This window comes from Solanum dulcamara, chromosome 8 (genome assembly GCF_947179165.1).
Source record: "Solanum dulcamara chromosome 8, daSolDulc1.2, whole genome shotgun sequence".
NCBI classification, from domain to species: domain Eukaryota; kingdom Viridiplantae; phylum Streptophyta; class Magnoliopsida; order Solanales; family Solanaceae; genus Solanum; species Solanum dulcamara.
Genome location: NC_077244.1, coordinates 40922058 through 40940642, shown reverse-complemented (window position 1 = coordinate 40940642; position 18585 = coordinate 40922058). Strand labels below are relative to the sequence as shown.

The 18585-nt window shown below is 35.8% G+C and overlaps 1 long non-coding RNA gene across 3 annotated transcripts in view; it reads left to right on the top strand.

The window, feature by feature from the left end:
* LOC129901316 (uncharacterized) overlaps nucleotides 1–15698 on the top strand; it is a 35114-nt gene extending 19416 nt beyond the window's left edge. For all 3 annotated transcript variants that reach the window (XR_008769811.1, XR_008769810.1, XR_008769812.1), the window contains 2 exons: nucleotides 9600–9666; nucleotides 15261–15698. This is a non-coding gene — a long non-coding RNA (uncharacterized LOC129901316). The remainder of the gene's footprint in view (nucleotides 1–9599; nucleotides 9667–15260) is intronic.
* Nucleotides 15699–18585: the final 2887 nt, after the last annotated feature.

The window sequence follows — 18585 nt, the reverse complement described above, 5'->3', positions numbered from 1 at the left end:
CTTTGGTTGATTAGTTCTCCTGCATCTTGGATATTGGTTTGATCTTGTGTACCAAGATCAACATAATTATTAGAAGTAGAAATAAGAATAGAGTGCTTACCTAGACTTATGATTTTTTGCTGAGGTTTATCCAATCCCCTGTTATGCTGTGGTAGAATAGAATTGATCATATTGGTTTGTTGGGGCTTGTTTTGTCCCTTAGACTGTTTCTTCCTCTGAACTTACCACAATTTTTCTTTTGTGTTATCACCTGCCTGTTGTGGTTGAGTAGGAGCATCATTTGCAGGTGTACTAATGTGTACCTCATCATGATCCTTGTTTATCATGCCCTCCTTGTTTTTGTTCTTTTTTTTCTGTTCTTTATCCCTCCTTTGAATATTACAAGCATATATCAAATGACCTTGATATTTGCAGTACATGCAATAATTAGGTACACTTTTATATAGGACAGGCTGCCACCACCCTAGAGATTTATCATCTTTGTCATATCCCAATCATACATGGGGATGTCTTTCTTTGGTGAGATCCACTTGTAGTTTCACCTTAGCTATGCTTCCCCTTGTTTTTTGAATGGAAGTAGTGTCAAGATAGAGCACTTTCCCTAAAGAGGCTAGTAGGGCATTTATGAACTCCTTGTTATAATAGTGCCAAGGTAGTTCAGGTAGTGCTACCCAAATTAGCACTATTGGAGTTTCTTCATCTGGTTTGAAAGTAGGTGTCGATGTCTGAATTCTCATGAGTTGTCCCTCTATAGTCATCCTCTGTTTTTCCAAATAGTGGTATAGTTCAACTCATTATCCAAATCAATGTAGACATGTCTTGCATTGAAATGTGCTATTTTGACACCACCTGAGAGTTGAGTTTGAATAATGAAACTTTTTCTTATTAACTCTATCTTTGGCATTGTGTTACTAAATTTGCCAACTAGTGTGTACTTGCATCTGTCACCTAGTTTGTGCATGAAGTCTTCTCTTTGAAAGAAAACAGCAGGCAGGCCCTACTTGGTAGTGTACTCAGGGGTGGCTAGTCAAAGAGGGCTCATTTTTGCCTGGTTTGCTCTAAGTTTGGTTGCAAATGTCTAAATAATAGTGTAAGGAGCAGGTTGAGGGACCAGGTCATTCAAGTTGAGAAAATTGTTTTTTGGGGATTTTGATTACTATTATTTGGTTGAATCTGAGGACTGGCTGCTTTAGTTCCAAGCTATCTAGGACTAGTATTATCTAAGTTGCTGGGTATCTTAGGTTGATTGTTCTGAACATGGATGTCAAAGTTGCTAGACACCTTAGGAAAGTTGTTGTAGGTGTTGGTGGGCTGTTGAAAGTGTTGCTGGTTATTAGGCTAAGAATTTACCTTGTTAAAAACTTTGGGAAGAATTTCAAGGCTGCTAGTAGATTTGATATTGTTATAGTCAGGGCCCTGCATGGAGAAGTTTATAGCAGTACGAGGGAGTACATTTGCATGAGGTTGCAAGTGGACTCCACTGGCTTTCAACTTATCAATTTTAGAACATATCAAGTTAGAGAAAGTGGACTTACCTATGGTTGTCCCTCCTTACGACTGATTTATTTCTTGAACATTTTGCTCGACTCTTAAGGTATTTTGAACATTAATATTCTGAGTATTTTTGTTATCATTTGAATTAACTATCACAGCACCATGGTTCTTATTTGCATTAGATTGCAAATGAGTTCCGATGGATTTCAGCATACTACTTGTGGCAGGGGCAATATTATTTTGCAAATATGGTTCAGCAGGCTTAGCAAATATTTGATCATTATTATTAACATAGTTATTATATGGTAAATATTGGTTAGATAATTCAAGGAACTTATCTTGGAGTTTTATAACATCAGAACTGTGACAGTGCTGTGTAGTTCCTAAGTCATGATCAGTCTTGGAACAATGGTTCATCAACTTTGCATTGTAAATTATGTGCATACCATCATTTAGTTAATTGCATTGATCTTGTTGCTGACATTGGTCATGGACCAATGTATGTTCTTCAGCTTGAAAAGTAGTGAGACTGTGCACATCACCTTGACGAGTGTCTTGACGACTTTTTGAATTTGAATTTTTTGGTAATGATTCGAGGTTTCTACCTTAGCTAGGGATATCCGCAACACTTTAAGGAACATTTTGGCATTGGAGATGCAACAATTAGTTCGCCAGAGCTCCGGCGCCATTACTAGAATAGTAATCTTGGATCTTTTGCATATTTGAGCTATGTGGGCATGATTCGATTCCTTCTCTACTGATTGGTAGGTGTGTATCAACATTTTCAATTCCAAATAATCCAAAAATCATTGAATTATCCAAATTGAACGCTTGAATTTCATCCTTTGATTGTTCATCAGCTCGAGTTTTAGTAGCCATATTTTTGAAATTCGAATCATTGTGTACTGATTCGAGAGCTCGCACCTGGTGGGGATGATTAAGGACACTGAAGCACCCAGGATGGCCTTGTTGTTTGCCTTAAAAAGTTGCCAGCGCTCCGGTGTCTTCTCTGACGACTTGCTCCTCCACTATTCCTCCGTCCATTGGGTCTGAAAATTGGTGAGGAGGGGCTCTTTGATATGAGGAACAAACCCCAGGGTTGAGAGCCACTCGAAGGTTACCAGAACTTGGTCAAATTTGAGATTGATTTTCAGGCGACTCAGTCTCACTTCTGCCTTCAGTCGCTAGTGGATTTCTCGAGTTCCTCTGGTTAGAATCAGCTGAAATTTGAGTATATTGTAGACCTTGCAATGAGGAATCATCCCCAATTTTTGGTTTAACTTGAATCAAACCAGATTTCTCCAAGTCGATTATTTGATGAACCCAGGCAAGCTGCTCTTCTGATAGTGCAACACTGATTGCAGATTGATTTTGCAAATTAACAAAGTTGTGGTGGAATTTTTTGATGTTACAAGTTGCGTTGTGTTCGTATTACCGATATCTTCGTTCTTATCTTTCGAACGTTTCGATATTCGGAGGTGGGTCTCACCCTATATCCGATTTTATGACACTTTTGCCCCTAGTAGAGAGATTTTCTATAGAGAAATTTAATGAGAGTTCTCACATCTTTCATAATCTATGTCGTGCTATAGAGTTTATCGTAAGACTTCTTTTTTCTAATGGTCTTTCTTTGTAATTTTTTCAGAAGAATGGCTCCAAGAAGACCACCATTTCTAAGGGGAAATAATGCTAATGATGCCAATCTCCCTCGTCTCCTCAAGACAATGGTCCTCTATAGGACCAAGTGACTAGTGCGGAGTTTCAAACTGCCATTACCATGATAGCCCAAGTGGTGACCAACCAAGGAATTGCGGCTCCTTCTAATGTTCCTACTCCGGCCTCAAGGGTGAGGGACTTTGCCTAAATGAATCCTCTGGAGTTTCATAGATCATGAGGATCCTCAAGAGTTCATTGATGAGGTCTATAAGATAGTAAGTATTATGGGGGTGACTTTGGAAGAAAAAGCGGAGGTGGCAGCTTACCAATTTAAGGGTGTTGCTTAAGTTTGGTACACTCAATGGAAGATGAAGAGGGTGGATGGATGTCCTATTAAATAGGAAGCTTTCAAACTTGCTTTCCTTGATCATTATTTCCGTCTTGAGTTAAGGGAGGATAAATTGTTGGAGTACATAAATCTTTGACAAGGCAATACAGGGATGAGGGACTATGTCCTCAAGTTTACTAAGCTATCCAAGTATGCTCCTTCATTGGCTGCCAATCCACATGCTCGAATAAGTCAATTCATATTGGAGGTGTCCTACTTGGTTTCTAAGGAATTTCATACTGCTATGCTTGTTAAGGAGGTAGACATATCTTGGATCATGACTTTTGCCAAACAAATTAAAGGAGAAAAGATCAAGAAAATAAGGATAAGGGATTCTAAGAGGGCTCGGTATGAAGGTGGATTCTCCAATGCTATGATCGGTGGTAGTAGTGGATGCTTGAAAAAAAGCCAAGGGAAGAAGTTTTCTAAGGATAGGGTGCCATACCCTAAAGCTCAAGGACAAGGAGGTGTGAATGTTAGTTGCCCTTTTTTTCCTAAGTGTGCAAAATATGGAAAAAATCATAGAAGAAAGTTCTAGATGGGAACAGGTACTTTATATGGATGTGGCAAGAGGGTCCATAAGAAATACGAGTGCCCTCATATTGCCAACAAGGGTGGAGAAGGTCATTCTCTAGGAGGCCAAGTGCAACAATGCACCCAAGCTCAACCCAAGGGTGGCCAATATAACAACTGATTCTATGCTCTTCAGTTAGGCAAGATGTTGATGAGACTCCCGATGTGGTCATGGGTATGTTACGAGTCTTTAACTTTTATGTTTATGCATATCTTGATCCGGGTGGCAACTTTTGTTTTGTTACTCCTTACATTGCTATGAGATTCGATGTGTGCCCCAAAGTATTATTAGAAACTTTTTTGGTTTATACTCTCGTTAGTGATTCGTTATTAGCCAAGAGAGCTTATAGAAATTATCCTGTAGGGGTCTTGTGTAGAGTTATTCCATGTGATCTTTTTGAACTTGGCATGACTGAATTTTATATCATTCTTGGTATGGATAGGTTATCTGCTGCTTACACATCTATATGTTGTAGTACTCGTGTGGTTAGGTTTCACTTTCCTAATGAGCCTATTCTTGAATGGAAGGGTAATGATTCTGTGGTTAAGGGTCGATTCATCTCATGTATTAAGGCACAGACAATGATTTTCAAGGGTGCATTTATCATATTGTGTGAGCTAGGGACGTCGATTCAAAAACTCCTACTCTTGAGCCGATCCCTATAGTTAATGAGTTTTTTGATGTGGTTTTCGATGATTTTCTCGGTATTCCTCCCGAAAGGGAAATTGACTTTGCCATAGATCTCCTTCTCAATACCCAACCTATTTCTATTTCTCCTTATCGTATGGATCTGGTGGAACTTAAGGAGTTGAAAACAATTAAAGGATTTGTTGGATAAGGGTTTTATAAGACCGAGTATTTCACCATGGGGTACTTCCGTGTTATTTGTTAGGAAGAAAGATGGGTCACTCCGAATGTGTATAGACTATCGACAATTGAATAAGATCACCATAAAGAACAAGTATCCAGTTCCAAGGATAGATGACTTGTTTGATCAATTACAAGGAGCAAGCTACTTCTCTAAGATTGACCTCTATTCTGGTTATCATCAATTTAGGGTACGGGAGTGCGATATTTCTAAAATGGTTTTTCGGACACGATATGGCCATTTTTGAATTTGTAGTAATATCATTTGGTTTGACTAATGCTCTTTCTATATTTATGGATTTGATGAATCGTATTTTCAATCCATACTTGGATATATTTGTAGTGGTGTTTATTGATGACATCTTTATTTATTCTCGAAATGAGGAAGATCATATGGGTCACTTGAGGATTGTATTACAAACATTAAGAGAGAAGAAATTATTCACTAAATTTAGTAAGTGCGCGTTTTTGCTAAGGGAAGTTTCATTTCTTTGGCATGTGGTGTACGGTGATGGGATTAAAGTAGACCCAAAGAAAATAGAGGTGGTTAAAAATTGGCCTAGACCATTATTTCCTTTGGACATTAGAAGATTTTTGGTCTTATCCGGTTACTACAGAAGGTTTGTTGAAGGGTTTTCATCTATTGCTTCGCCTTTAAATAAGTTGACACAAAGGGAGGCAAAATTTCAATGGTTGGATGAATATGAGAAAAGTTTCCAAATATTGAAGGATCATCTCATGTCGGCTCCTATTTTGACATTGCCTGAAGGTTTGAATGAGTTTGTTGTTTATTGTGATGCTTCACGTGTTTGTCTGAGTTGTGTCTTGGTGCAACATGATAAGGTTATAGCCTATGCCTCTAGGAAACTTAAAGTGCATGAAAGGAACTATCCAACCCATGATCTTAAACTTGCGGCGGTTGTGTTTCTTTGAAAATTTGGCGCCATTATATTTATGGGATGAATGTTGATGTGTTCACCGACCACAAAAGCTTGCAATATGTGTTTAGCCAAAGGGACTTGAACCTTAGGCAAAAGAGGTGTCTTGAATCCTAAAAGACTATGACATGAGAGTGTTGTACCATCCGGGTAAGGCAAATGTTGTAGCCGATACTCTTAGTCAGTTATCTATGGATAGTGTTGCACATGTTGAGGAAGGCAAAAGGGAATTGGTTAAAGAGGTCCATAGATTGGCACGTTTAGGTGTGCATTTGGTTGATTGCAATGATGGAGGCGTTCTTATACAAAATGGTTCAAAATTATCTCTTGCGGCAGACATCAAAGCCAAGCAAGACAATGATTCAATTTTGGTTGAATTAAAGAAGTTAGTTGTTGAAAAAGCCATTGAGGCTTTCTCCCTAGGGGAAGATGGGGCACTACGTTACTAAGGTCGTTTATGCATTCCAAATATTTATGGATTAAGAGAGTTGATATTTAATGAGGCCCATAGTTCTCGATATTCAATTCATCTGGGATCCACCAAGATGTGTCATGATTTGAGGGAAGTGTATTGGTGGAATGGCATAAAGAAGGACATAGCGGAGTTCGTGGATAAGTGTCCTAATTGTCAACAAGTGAAAGTTGAACATAAAAGGTCGGGAGGTCTAGCTCAAGAAATCAAAATCCTTACTTGGAAGTGGGAAGATGTGAATATGGACTTTGTCACTGGTTTGCCTTGTACTAGAAGACAACATAATTCTATTTGGGTTATTTTCTACCGGTCAAGACATCTTATGGTGTCGAAGATTATGCTAAGTTGTACATTCAAGAACTTGTGAAACTTCATGGTGTTCTTTTGTCAATTATATCAGATAGAGGTACCCAATTCATTTCACATTTTTTGAAGTCATTTCAGAAAGGTCTTTGTACTAGAGTCAAGCTAAGTACCACTTTCCATCCTTAAACCGATGGACAAGATGAAAGAAAAATTCAAACTTTGGAGGATTTGTTAAGGGCATGTATGATTGATCTTAGAGGAAGTAGGGATGAGCATTTTCCATTGATTGAGTTTGCCTACAATAATAATTATCACTCTAGCATTCAAATGGCACCTTTTGAATCCTTGTACGGAAGAAGATGTAGGTCTCTAGTGGGGTGGTTTGAAGTGGGTGAGATGACATTGATTGGTCCATATTTGGTAGTTAATGCAATAGAGAAAGTAAGGCTCATAAGAAAATGATTAAAAATGGCTCAAAGTCATCAAAAGTCCTATTCGGACAGTAGGAGGAGAGATCTTGAATTTGATGTGGATGATATGGTGTATTTGAAGATTTCACCTATGAAAGGGTAATGTGGTTTGGTAAGAAAGGGAAGTTGATTCCTAGATATGTAGGACCCTATAGAATATTAATGCGCATTGGCAAAGTGGCATATGAGTTAGACTTGCCACTTGAGTTTGCTTTGGTTCATCCGGTATTTCATGTGTCAATGTTGAGAAAGTTTGTGGGTTATCCAAATTCTATTGTGACAATGGAGAATGTGAGTATTAGAGAGAATTTGACTTATGAAGAGGTCCCGATTGAGATTTTAGACCAAAAAGTGAAGAGGTTAAGAAATAAAGAAGTTGTTATCCGTCACAGTGTTATGGAGGAATCAACAAGTAGAGAGTGGTACATGTGAAGCAGAATCAGACATGATAAAGCATTATCCATATCTCTTTCTTTCCACTCAAGTCTAAAGTTACTAAGATGTTCATGATCAAATCGATTAAACTCCTATGTTTTAGTTCCATATGTCATTCATGTGCATGCATGATTCATTAAAATGATTTTCTCTCAAAGACTATGTCTTATGTTAAGTATGAAGTTTACATGTTCTATGCATTTTTCAAAGTGTCTTCATGTTCATTTTGGGTTGCTAGTCCTTTTTTTATATCCTCCCTATATTAGTTGAATCTCATTCGAGGATGAATGTTCCCAAAGGGGAGATATTGTAACATTCCTCAAAAATGCTCACAAGTGCCTTAAGAATGCCTTGGGAATATGTCGCTCAAGTAATGCATTATCCTTAATATATTTGGCAAATTCAGGTCCAAAATATCGATAGGGGGTCAAAACCTACGGAAAAATGGTCTCGGTGGATTTTTAGGATCCATATATCGAAAGATAGATTTTTCAAAGAAATTATGCAAATCAGTAAAGTGCGCGACAAGTAAACATTGCGGGCTTGCTCCCATTCAGTTCAATTTTCTCAAGTCAAAATCTAGCCAAAATCTCATAGGCTCAAAATTTGCCTATCAGGGAACACCTTCGTGTCGTGGACCTGGGCAGTGGTTTTTGTTTGAATTTCATTTTTTTAGTAAGGGCACTTTAGAATTTTTCCTAATTTTTAGTTAATGAACCTAGATGTTTTTAGGACTTAATTCAGCTCTATAAATTAACCTAAACCTCTAATTCTATTCATTCATCTACAATTCACCTACTCAAATATTTCTCTCTCTACAAAATACTCTCAAGGACTCCATTGAAGACTTCAAGTAAATTCACTCAAAACTCTTAAGTTCTTCCAAATTATTTGGTTTTCTCACTTAAGGTATATGGGTATTGATTCATTGATTCTTTCATCCATGAAACCCAATAAATTTCTCTAGTTTTCTATCAAATTTAAAGTATGGTATTTTATGGGTATTATGATCTCTTGTCCAATTGCATAAATTATGATCCAAATTATGATTATGAGTCTATTTTGATATAAATTGATAGTTATTGCATTGAATTGAAGAGTTTTTTCATGAATTCTCCTATATTGATCACTAGGGTTTTTGATGTAAATTATGGGTATTTTCAATTATACTTCCTAATGATATCATCTTTATGAATTATCTATGGGCGATAGAAAGTATATGATCATGCATGTTTTCAAGTAAATTTCATGATTTTCAATTCAATTAATTATGCATTTGAGTTTTACTTTAAGTTCAAGATATGAATTTTATGCAAGTTATGAAGTAAGGTGACTTAGGGACCTATATGGTGACCTAAGACCTAACTATATGAATTATACAAATGTTATTGTAATGATGAAAAGACAATTCTCAAATTATAAGTATGTTATGAAAATGAGCTACTCTATAGTTTTAAACCTATGATAATGACTATGATATATGTAATTATGATTTCTATGTTATGTATGTATTCCGTGGGATTTGACTTAGCATCGAGTGGACTTGAGGTGGGGGCCCTACCAAAAGCTCTAGCAGGAACCCCATGTCTCTTAAATTACGTGCCACCATAGGTTGCCTTCATGGATTAGCTATTTGATCCATAAATAGCATATATATGACCCGCCTAGCGGGGTAGAGTCTACCTTGGCAAGTAGATTCTCCTTTTACTTTATTATATGGGGAGACAACGGGATTCCATGTTATATCTCGCATGGTCTTATTGTCGGTTATGACTCCTATCCCACATTTGTACGACCTCATATGTATTTTCATAATCTAAAATATGCTTTTCTAATGCTTTGGTCATTATGATCTTCTCATGACTGTACTCATCTCATCTTATCATGTGTCTTACTTGACCATTGCATCCCATAATTTACATTGCATGTCATGCCCTCATACTTAGTACATTCCAACTTACTAATGCATACTCTTTGCCTACATTGTCTCATAATGTAGGGGTTGAGATTGAAGATCATATTCATCCACATGGCTAGTTAAACTTTCCTATCCGGCGATGTTTGTGGTGAGTCCTTATTTATCGAGAACTAGTCATTGAGTTGGTTATTATTTTCAAAGACTTTTGTTATGTTTTATATTGAGGGTGAGCTAGGAATATATCTTAGCCCCCGCCCATGTTCATGAGTAGAGGCATCTAGTTGGACAAATATTTCGAGTCTATGTTGTCATGTGACATTTTTAATTTACTATTCATGGTTTAGACTATATTATGCTGTTTCTACTTTTACTTTACCTTATGTATGTTTATGATATGTAAAATAGGCTTGGTTGGAGCCTATTCGGGATTTTGATTGCCGTGTTATGACTAGGACCTAGGTCGAGTCGTGACAATACCACACTAGAAGCAACGTGGTTGAAGAGGAGCAACAAGCTCTGAATGATCCTTTGAATGATCAAGTTTCCAATACCAAGTTTCAAGTGGCCTTTCAAGTACTTGCTCAAGACTTTATGGCTCAAGTTAACCATGAGGTGGTTGCTCACTTGAACCCAAATGTTGGTATGGTGGCGACAAAAGTTCATGATTTCATGAAAATGAATCCTCCAGAGTTTTGGGGTTCTAAAGTTGATGAGGACCCACAAGAGTTTGTTGATAGTATCCATAAGATTGTTGAGATCATGGCGATTATCCCGATTGAGAGGGCGGAGTTGGCTACTTACTAATTAAAGGGTGTTGCTCAAATTTGGTTTGATCAATAAAAAAGTGAGAGCAAGAGAAATTGACTTTGGCATAGTCCTTCTTTCAGATACCCAATCTATTTCTCTTCCTCCTTACCAGATGGCTCTGGCAGAGTTAAAAGAGTTGAAGGATCAATGTAAAGAATTGTTAGAAAAGGGTTTTATTAGACCAAGTATATCCCCACAGGGTGCTCCCGTATTGTTTGGTAGAAAAAAGGATGGCTCATTACGTATGTGCATTGACTACTAGTAATTGAACAATGTAACCATCAAGAATAAATACCTGATTTCGAGGATAAATGACTTGTTTGATCAATTGCAAGGAGCAAGTTACTTCTCCAAAATAGATTTTCATTCCGGTTATACCAATTGAGGGTGAGGGAGTGTGATGTTCCCAAAATGGCATTTCAGATGAGATATGGCCATTATGAATTCCTAGTTATGTTTTTTGGTTTGACTAATGCCCCCGCGACTTTCATGGATTTAATGAATAGGGTGTTCAAGCAATATTAAGACATGTTTGTGATTGTATTCATTGATCATATTTTAGTTTACTCTCGGGATGAGGAAGAGCATGCTAATCACTTAAAGATCGTGTTGCAAACTCTAAGAGACAAACAACTATTTGCAAAGTTAAAAAAATGTGAGTTTTGGTTAAGGGGGTGGCCTTCCTTGGTCACATTGTGTCCGACAAAGGGATTATGGTTGATCCTAAGAAAACCGATGCGGTTAAGAATTGTCCTAGAACCTTATCTCCTTCTGATATTAGAAGTTTCTTGGGGCTATCCGGATACAATAGAAGATTTGTGGAAGGATTTTCATCGATCTCGTCACCTTTGACCAAGTTGACTCAAAAGAAGGTGAAGTTTCAATGGTCGGAGGCATGTGAAAAGAGTTTTCAAGAGTTGAAAGATCATCTCACTACCACCCCTATCTTGACCTTGCTGGAAGGGTCCGAAGGTTTCGTGGTATATTGTGATGCTTCAAGCGTTGGTCTTGGTTGTGTATTGATGCAACAAGGTAAGGTAATATCCTATTCTTTTAGGAAACTTAAGATGCATGAACGAAATTATCCAACCCATGATCTTTACCAAGCAGAGATTGTGTTTGCATTGAAGATTTGGAGACACTATCTTTATGGTGTCTATGTGAATATGTTCACCGACCATAAGAGTTTACAATACGTGTTTAAACAAAAAGATTGAACCTTCGGCAAAAACGATGGATCGAATTGTTGAAGGATTATGATATGAGTGTGTTGTATCATCCAGACAAAGCTAATGTGGTTGCCGATGCACTAAGTAGGTTGTCCATGAGTAGTGTTACACATGTTGAGGAATATTAGAAATAATTGATCAAAGACGTTCATAAATTGGCATGTTTAGGTGTGCGATTGGTTGAATCCGATTATGGAGTTATTCTTGTTTATAATGGTTCAGAATTGTCTCTTGTGGTAGATGTTAAGGCCAAACAATACTATGATCCGATGTTTATAGAGTTGAAGAAGTCAGGTGATGAAAAGGCTATTGAGGCTTTCTCCCAAGGGAGAGATGGTGCGCTTCGTTATCAAGGTCGGTTGTGTGTACCTAATGTTGATGTATTGAGAAAGATGATATTGAATGAGACCTATAATTCCTAATATTCAATTCATCCGGGTTCCACCAAGATGTATCATGATTTGAGGGAAGTGTATTGGTAGAATGGCACGAAGAAAGACATAGCGGAGTTTGTAGCTAAATGTCGAAATTTCTACCAAGTTAAAGTTGAACATCAAAGATTGGGAAGGCTAGCCCAAGACATTGAAATTCCTATTTGGAAGTGGGAAAATGTGAATATGGACTTTGTAATGGTTTTGCCTCATACTAAGAAGAAACATAATTCCATTTGGGTTGTTGTAGATCGAATGAACAAATCGGCTCATTTTCTATCGGTTAAGACTTCCTATGATGTCGAAGATTATGTTTATGAAATGTTAAGACTTTACGGTGTGCCCTTGTCCATCATATCGGATCGAGGTACACAATTCACTTTACACTTTTGGAAGTTATTTCAAAAGGGTCTTGGTACAAAGGTTAATTGCGTACCGCTTTCTATACTCAAACCTACGGTCAAGACGAAAGGACGATCCAAACTTTAGAGGATATGTTAAGGGTATGTGTAATTGATTTTAACGGAAGTTGGGATGAACATTTTCCCTTGATCGAATTTGCCTATAACAATAGTTATCACTCTAGCATCCAAATATCTCCGTTTGAAGCATTGTATGAGATGAGATGTAGATCCCCGATGGGATAGTTTGAAGTAGGTGAGATGGCCTTGAATCGTCCAAATTTCATGATAGATGCTATGGAAAGGGTAAGACTTATAAGGGAGAGGTTGAAAATGTCTCAATGTCGTTAAAATTCTTATTCGGATATTAGGAAAAGTGAGCTTGAATTTAAAATAGATGATTGGGTTGATTTGAAGGTTTCACCCATGAAGGGTGTAATTTATTTTGGCAAGAAAGGGAAATTGAGTCCTAGATTCGTTGGACCTTATAAGATATTGAGGCGTGTTGGCGAGGTATCTTATGAGTTAGATTTTCCACTTGAGTTAGCTATGGTTCACCCGGTGTTTCATGTGTCTATATTGAGAAAGTTCGTGGGTGATCCACATTCCAATGTACCTTTGAAAGATGTAAGTGTTGAGGAGAATTAGACTTATGAAGAAGTTCTGGTGGAAATCTTAGATCGGCAAGTTAAGAAGTTAAGGAACAAAGAAGTTGTATCCGTCAAAGTATTATGGAGGAATCAACAAGTAGAAAGTGCTACTTGGGAGGCGGAGGCGGATATGATGAAATGATACTTGTACCTCTTTCTCTCTACTCAAGCCTAAAGTAGTAAGTTTTCCTTATTCAAGTTAATTGAACTCTTATGAATTCAGTTCCTCCTATGTCATTCATATGCATTGATGTTCATGTTGATTTTTAAGTCATGATTTTATGTTAATTTGAAGTTTTCAAGTTTCATGCATTTTTACATATCATCATGTTCGTGTTGGGTTGCTAGTCCTCTTTCTGTGTCCTTTCTATGATAAGGTTATCTCATTTAAGGATGAATATTTCTAAGGGGGAGATATTATAAGACCCCATAAGTCGGAAAGTTGGAACCAAGGAGAAAATTCTCAAAAATCCTGAACTGACCCATGTGAACAAGTCACTCTACGGCTCGTAGAGATTTCTCATAGAATGACCCCTTGAGAAAAATAGATGTTGTCCTCAGGAGAGGTTCTACGACTTTCCAGATGGGTAGTAGAAGTTTTTATGAGTCATAAGAACGACACGTAAAAAAAACTTTAGAGACTCTCCAATTGCAGGTTTTTAGGATTTGCAGGACGATCCCAAAGAATGACCCGTAGACACTTTGACGGGTCGTAAACATGACCCTTTCCCAAAATTCAGAGAATCGATTTTTGGAACTTTTCTCAAATCTGCAAGACGAATCATTTAGACGATTCGTCATTCTTTAGGTGGCCCATAGAAGATGATCTGTAGGGTTAAAATTCGAAGATTAATGAGGGGTAATTGTGTCTTTTACAAAGTTCAGTTTAAGGAACCTAGACACTTTTGTGGCCAAGTTCAAAATCTATAAGTATTCATTTCTTCATATTCCCTTCCTATTCAATTCATTATCTCAACATTTCTCAAGGAAAAAACTCTCAAAGTCTCTCAACGTTTCACCCCAAATTCAAGCTAGGATTTCCAGATTTCTTCAACGTTCTTCTTTAATTCTTTGTGAATTCAAGCAGGTATGTGGGGATTGATTCATGGTCCCTTTTACCCATGAAGTCCCAAAGATTTCTCAAGTTTTCATTCAATTTCAATTGATTATGAATCCTAGTTTTGATGAATTGCATTGGGCTGATTAAATTCTGTTTTTAGATATTATCAATGATTATTATATAAATGTTCTCCTATAAATTGCATGATTTTAAGTTGAATTATGAATTCTCATGCATAAATCTATTCTCAAGCTATGATTATGAGTTAAAGATGATTTTATGAATTGTTTAAAGATGATTTTATGAATTGATCATGAGTTAAATGATTTTCAACGGAAGTTTTATGAGTTAAAGATGAGATTACGATTTTGAAAAAGGTGAAGTTATTGTGATGAGAAAATTTAAGATCAAAGATGTTATTATAGTGTGATAAGTCCAATTCTCACACAATCTTGTTCAAAGATGGTGATAAGGACAATTCTCATAGAAGTTATGGATTCTTATGAATCACTAAGTTAGATGAGCAATTCCTAATATGTTTTTCAAAGATGGGTTGATAGGCAGTTATTAGCTTTCTCTATTATATTAAGATCATATTTTATGAGTCTCCGTTGGGATATTGACTAAGCACCGAGAGGACTTCTAGGTGGGGTTTTGTCCGATAATGCAGTTAGTTACCAAAGGGAATCCTAATAGCAACCAAACGTCTCAAACTATATTTCCCATGTAGGATTGCCTTTATGGCATAGTAGTGGATCTACATATAGCACAATTGAGTTGAGTTGATTTGAGTTGAGTTGAGTTGAGTTGAGTTGAGATGAGTTACTTATGGAGTATGCCCTGGCAAGGTAGCCTCCCCTATCTTGATGTAGGAGTTATCATATTCTATGTAATAGCTCGCATGGTCTTAGATGTCGATTAAAGGTCTTATACCACACAAGTTGAAGTTATGTTATGAGTTGAAAGTTGAAGTTGTATGATATGCGTTGACCATGAGTTTCACATGTTTTAGAATTCTTTTATGATTTACTCATGTTCATTATGACTCATCATGCATCTTATGGCATATTGATTACAGTCTTTTACTTGTTCATGCATACCTCATGTACTCAGTATATTCAAATATACTAATGCATATTTTACCTATATTATCTCATAATATAGGGACGAACGACACTCACGACCATCCTATTCGTGGCTAGAGATTTCCCTCATGATTTTTATTCATGTTGTTATTCTTTTGACTTTATTCTATTGTTAGGGTGATCTAGGAGCTTGTCCTAAGCTCCCATCAAAGACTATACTAGAGGCATGATTACACGACTTATGATGTAGTCCGATTTGGACGTCTATTGGATTGTTTCCCTTAGTCCTGTTTCCCCATTTGATGATTACTTCCTCTTATATTTTTATGTTCTTTACCTTATGTATGCGATGTATGCTAAGATGGCTTATGTTTGGGGTCCCTCATTTCCTGGTCGTCGTGTCGCGGCTTGGCCCTAATTCGGGTCGTGACACACCTAGAGTAAGATGTTATTTTATACTGAGTTGCATTTACATATTTATATCTTTTAAAGTATTCTCTTTTATATATATACTAGTCTCTCGACACGTGCATTGATCGTGATTATCAATTCATGGCAAGATGATTGGACATCGCGTTGACGTTATATTATAAACATTTTCTTAGAATAATATCAATACTGTTTATTAAAAAATTAATTAAGTCAATGAAAGAATAAAGTAAATGCTTTTGTGAATGGTCAATGGTAATTGTTGAATTGTGACTTATTTTCCGACGTTAATTAATCAAAGTTTATTTAGAAATAATTTATTTTTAATTCTTGTTTTGATTTTATGAGTTTCAGTCTAGTAATTAAGTGTATCTCACATAATACTTCCTTATAAACGGTATTCACAGTGTATATTCTTTCGTGGAGTTTGTGGAAGATTCACATTAGGATTGAAGGTTAGAAGGTAGTTCCTCGGTAGTTTATTTCTCGTCAATTTATGTTATTATTTGTGTTTACTTGTCTACCTTGATTATTATATCATTTTATTGTAGTTATTGTCATGTTACTCTTTGTTGTTTTTTGTACTATCTTTATTTTCTGTACGCCTATTATTACTCTTTTATATAATGTTTTGGGCGATTTTTCTTGAGCCAAAGGTCTATTGGAAATAAGCTCTCTAGTTCTGATGTAGAGATAATTCTACGTACACTATATCTTTCCCATACCCCACTTTATAGGATTAAATTGGGTATGTTATTGTATATTTCTTTCATCCATTTTAATTACTTTGTCATCCCCATACCTCTTCTTGTCACATTTTTATTTCTCTTAAAAGTGCAAAGTAAAATTAACCATGTAAAATTTTACTTTCTACCAAAGCCTCCACCAGTAGGTAACAAACAAATTAAAAAGTCAATACCAAAAGTAAACCAGAGAAAAAATTATTGTACTTGATTGAAGTACATGAGTTTAAAAATCTCTAAAATTATGAGTGAAACAAAGAAGGTATATAATAAACATTACTTAATCACTCATCAATCAGTACGCCTAACTCAGGATCCCCATGTCCTAATGATGTGTAAATTAGTCTAATTATATATTACAAAGTCCAACATGCTAGAAGGTGAAAAGAAGAGTTATGGAGAAATCGGAAAAAATTAACATTACCAATTTAGGAGATATGTGACTTTTTAAATTGTTGAATTGATTAGCACACTACTATTATAAATAGTTGATCTTACAAAATTCTTTAATTAGAATAGAAAACAAAGTTTAGAGAAGTATTAGTATAAGCATAATATATAAACATGAAGGAATAATATCAATTACCAAAGCAGATAGATCATTCGAAAGAAGTATCCAAATGTTAGTTAATTGGGTGATTAGTTTGGACAGAGACTTGTTTGGAAAAAAATTCATCTGATAAGTGATTAAATAGTAAGTACTACATGATCATGAATGGGACAAATGAAGTAGAAGAACACAAAATGTAAAGATTCTTTGAGGATAAATAAAGCTTAAACTAACGAGCATAAAAGAATCACTTTACATATAAAAGGTACTACATGGTTATGAAAACTGTCAAGTCAATTTTGTGTTGTGTTTCAAAATATATTGTAAGTACTATATGGTCAATGGATAAGGAAATAATATTTAAACTACCCTTTGTATGGATGCCCAAAATTCGAAAAATAAAGCTTGTTGATTTAACAAAGAATGAAGTTGTGTAAAGATAATTAGGAGGCAGGAGGTTTTTAGATTGTTTCAGTCTTTTGTATTCGTGAAATTTTGCTCTGCAATGTGAAGAAGTATTATGCAGTTTCTATATCCTTAATTATCACACAATTATGTGAGGAATAAAGAAAGCAGTGTTATCTCAAATCATGTCGATGTTATAGAGATCTAGTACAAACAATTTCAGTAGTTTTAGCAACAAAATAAGGAATCCTTATTTAGAAATCATTTGAGAAAAAGGATTAGGGGTAACATGAAAAGTTTCTATAACACAAAGCTTCATGATGTAAAAAAATGTGAACTTGCAATCTATTTAAGTTTTGTTGAGGATGTAATAGCATATAGGCATAACTTCTGGCAAAGAGGTAGAAGAAAAAGTTATGTAAAGAAGATGAGTGAGAGAAGAAGAAGACGGTTATTTGAAGGAATCTATGACAAATCTTGGCAGAGCAACGTGGTTGTTGGAAAGAGGCATCTCTATGGAAACTATTCGTACATCATCGCAAGAAGCAAGGTTGAGTTTGCGGTTGTTCATTTTTTCTTTTTTAAATTGATAAATTGGGTTTTTTCAGAAATATGAAAGATTTTAATAATATAGGATACTTAGATAATTTAGAGGGACATTTTAGCAATTTAACTTTTTAATTTAGGAGTTCACTCTTTTAAAGTTATATATATATATATATATATATAGATAATTTAGAGGGACATTTTAGCAATGTAACATTTTAATTTAGGAGTTCACTCTTTTAAAGTTATATATATATATATTGCATGCTTTATAGAGTTGAGCTATTCCATTTAGTTGAGTTAATTGAGTATTCATTCTATTGAGTCGAGTTTAGTATTATTGAGTAGTTTTTTTTCAGCTATTTTACATATCATATATTTTATGTACTGACGCCATTTGGCGCTACATCTTTTTATGATGCAGACACAAATGATAGAGATCCTTCACATGCACATCGTTGAAGAACATATTTTCATCTTGCTTTTGGTATGACCTCTTTGCTTCTGGAGGAAATCTCGAGTCATTTATTTCAGTTATTACTATTAGTCTTTTGAGGTAGCAATGGGTATGTCCAAGTACCCACTTCAGAGTCAGATTTAGAAGTTTTATAGACTAGACACAGACATAGTAGAGTTTATTTAGTATTATTATCACTTGAGTTCATATTTTGCAAATATTTAATTATATTATATTCAGAGTATTTTTGAGACTTACCGATGAGCACTTGTAT